Raw genomic sequence first — 3,870 nt, 5'->3', positions numbered from 1 at the left:
TGAGCAGGAATGACCTTTACCGGAGAACCAGCAAGGAACAAGAAACAAGCTCAAAAGAATGCAGCCATGGCTGCTTGGTCGTCGCTGAAAAGATGTAAGCTTTTTTTCTTTCTTTCTTCCTTTCTTGTATGTGGTATTTCTTTTTCCCAGAGGTCTCGTATTTGTGGAACCAACCACGCAATTCTAAAATTCTCCTGGGAAAATGCATGCGTCAGTTCTACATTTATTCTTTTTCTAGAATATCTTTCTAGCATTTGTGAACTATCTTACTGGTTCATAAATGGGAATTGTCTAAATATATAACAGTTTCTTGTTGCCTTGTAGTGGCTCAACGTGGCTCATCTCCGTCTCCTTCCACGGAGTCTAAAGGTGATGAAGAACAGGAACAAGTTATTATTGCTCGTGTTCTTGCAAGTTTACATCCAGCAGAAAGTAGGAGTTCTTCACAAAACGATTGTCAACATGTAGAACAGAGATACATTCCCATCTGCAGCAAATCAACCTTGCCAACTTCAAGCTTGTTGCCATTGCAATTCCATAGTTGGGCGTACCCCAGCTATCCCCCTGAATTAGCCATGTACCAATTGTGGCAGCAAGAGCAATTGTTACAGGCTCAACGTCACTTATTCCAACTTCCATTTTCATTATCTACGCGGTCCGCTCCGCAGATATATCCTTTCATGCAATCGGTGATCCACCCAGATCACTGTCTCTACTTTCCCAAAATGGATCAAGAGTCAACTTCTACAAGACCAAGAATTACAATTGCTACCTCAGCACCATCGCTCTGCTTGTCTGACCATTTGGTCCCTGATCCAATCAGAGGCAGGTCAACAGTGACTATTCAAGAGATACAGGAGGAAAGACTGGAAGAATCTGCCAAGTATTCAGCACCTGTTGTTTCGGACTCCTTTCTCCTTGGCAACAGTAGTACTGAACCAAGTCCTAGAGTCCAGAAACCAGTTCAGGAGGATGATAAACAGAGGGTTGGTGATGGTGCTAGAAGTACTCGAAATGCCAAGCTAGAAGGGAACCAAACCACGCAAGTTGAATGGTCTTACCCTCAAATGATCAATTCTAGATTTGAGCCAGCTGACTTTCGGTTGCCAAATCCACGTGGTTTTGACTCTTCCAGGCTTAGTCCCAGACATCAATATCCTCCTAGAGCAAGTTCCCACAGAAGTTTAGGGCCGTCTTCTGGCGCTCCCCCTGTGACAAATAGAACCGTAGGGCCCACTTCTTCAATAGGTTTCAGGCCACAAAATCTGTCAGCACAGTTTCCTGGTACACCAAGAATGAGAACAGGCAGCCCTTCATGTTCAGCTAGACCCATGCCTGAGAGAATGGAACTTGGAGGAGTGAGACATAAGTTTATGGCACCAGCTGTTCGAATTAGATCAGTTGTACCTGTATGTTCTGCTCCACCACCGAGAAAAAAGCCCGGTTCCAGCCAAGAGGGAACATCATCGAACATGGAGAAGAAAGATAAAGATCAAGACAACATGTCAAAGGCAAGTTCAGAGCTTGGTAAACTTCAGATATAGTCCATGTATAGATACTACAATCATTTTTCTTTTAGATGGATAGTGTTAAATGTGAGAAATAGGGAGGCTTGTGAGAGGCCATTGATACCTATTCAAAAGTATTTAGAATAAATGGGGTAGCTCTTTAAATATTTTAAATATTCTGGGTATAGATTTAAGGAACATACTTTTTCGAGCTTAATCGGGGTTCAAACTACATTCAGATTTTCATATATAGGAGTGCTATTTCAAATTTTCGATTCAAAGAGGTTGTTTGATCAAGGTGGTAATAAGAGAAGCTACTGTTGTATACTGTTCTTGTTGTATCTTTTTTTGGGTATAAAAAGGTCCAATGATTTCTTTAAGCTTTATTTTTCTGGAATTTTTCTGGTAGGCACTTAAAGTACTACCAAAAAAGTTACGTTTTAGCCGTCTACTTTGTATATTTACTTGATCATATCAAACGAACCATTTGCTTGTGGCGTCATGGAAAATCCCTCATCACTTCTGTAAAGTTGTTGTAGGTTCTTTACGAATGACAAGTCATATGAGTGGCTCTACTATGAACAGATCTCAACCAATTGTCTCATATCGTTTGTTCATGTCTACAAAGACTCGAACACTGAACTTTGAAGATGTTATAGCAGTTATTTCCATGCTTTGAGCGGTGCTTTAACTTTGCAAATTACTTTTCATACTTAACAGTTGTTCAAATTGAAGTTTAAATGACCTTTTCATTTGAGAAAACGAGAGGCTTCTAGGAAGTTTTACTGTTCTTCTGTGCTTACAGCACACACTCAATGGCTTGCTTGTCGAAGTAATTGAATTAAAGCTTAGGATTTCAGCACAAATGATCTCTTTTGAAGGATGTTTTTCATAAATGGTCCAAGTTTTATAAAATTATAAAAATGGTCGTTTTTATAACTTACTGGTTAATCATTGATTGATTCAGCAAGTAATTATGATTGACTCTAGTTTATTACTGATTAACTCGATTATTCTTTATTATTAATCAACATTAGTTACTATTTAATTTAAAATCAATTATTAATTAATTAATTTTAATCAACAAATTACATGTATATTAATAATAAACTATTGATAAATTAATAATGAATCGGTCAATCATGATTGACTGTGGATCAATCACTGGTTGATTGTGGTTCATAAATCAATCATTGATTGACTCATGTAAACAAAACGGTAATTTCGTAAAATAAAAAAAGTTTGGTCATTTTATGAAAAGAAGTGGTTAAAAAAAAGGTGACCCAACACAATTTCCCTTAAAACTTTTTGTTTAAGAACATAACAAGCTTTACGTGCTTGGAACTTATATAATTTTCTCTTTGGGTAATTTTTAAAAATACCCTTTAAAATGAAGTTCTATTTTATTTATACCCCTTAATATTAATCTATATATTTTTACTTTTTAAATTATGACTAATTAAGAGGAAGAGTTTTTTTTTTAAAAAAATTAGTACTTTCAATAAGTTAAATACTTATAATGAAGTAAAATCTGTAATTTTCTCTATATATTTTTACTTTTTAAATTATGACTAATTAAGAGGAAGAGTTTTTTTAAAAAAAAATTAGTACTTTCAATAAGTTAAATACTTATAATGAAGTAAAATCTGTAATTTTCTCTTTTTTTTATTGTGTTCGTTAATTTTTCTTTTTACAACAACTTAGTGTCATTATTATTATTATTTGCTTGAAAGTGTGATTATTTTGTTGATGCGTATGCCTTATCGACATTATGAAATAATATAAATCAATTGATTGCAATATTCTAGTTTCCCCTCTTTTTTCCTTCTTTTACTCTTCCTAATTGTAAAAGCAACACTTTTTTTTTTTTTTTTGCTTGAAGTCAGAACGATTACTCAACTCCCATTTGACAAATTCCATAGAGGGTCCCAAAAAGGAAAAAAAAAAACTCAAATAAATAGGTATACGGTGATATAATGTCCGATGGAGTAATTATTAAATCAAACAATGCATATTACACGGAGATAGATACTATAAAATAATTTTTGAATAGCATCGACACATCTATCATATATGATAGTTAAGATCGATACCCCATAAAAGAATTTTTAAATAGCGTCAACATATTTATAATACATTACGGTTTAACATAAGAAGATTTTAAGTGCTATTACTCTCAAATTATTTAGTGAACTTTTGGTTCATAAATTTAGAATTATTTTCGATTTACGTGTATTTTTATAAGAAAAAATATTATAATGAGCCACGAACTATAATTCAAATTATGACACGAATCTTCATATCAAACACCCCCTTATAAATAGAGATGTGCATATCCCTTTTAAATAATACGTAGCTATTC

At 34.2% G+C, this 3,870-nt stretch overlaps 1 pseudogene; it reads left to right on the top strand.

Moving 5' to 3' along the window:
• The window catches only part of LOC21384374, a 3,840-nt pseudogene extending 1,965 nt beyond the window's left edge, over positions 1 to 1,875 (top strand).
• Positions 1,876 to 3,870: the final 1,995 nt, after the last annotated feature.

Source organism: Morus notabilis, unplaced genomic scaffold (genome assembly GCF_000414095.1).
Source record: "Morus notabilis unplaced genomic scaffold, ASM41409v2 Scaffold1314, whole genome shotgun sequence".
In the NCBI taxonomy this organism is placed as follows: Eukaryota; Viridiplantae; Streptophyta; class Magnoliopsida; order Rosales; family Moraceae; genus Morus; species Morus notabilis.
The sequence above is the reverse complement of the archived record's forward strand: the minus strand, read 5'-3'. Positions and strand labels throughout refer to the sequence as shown.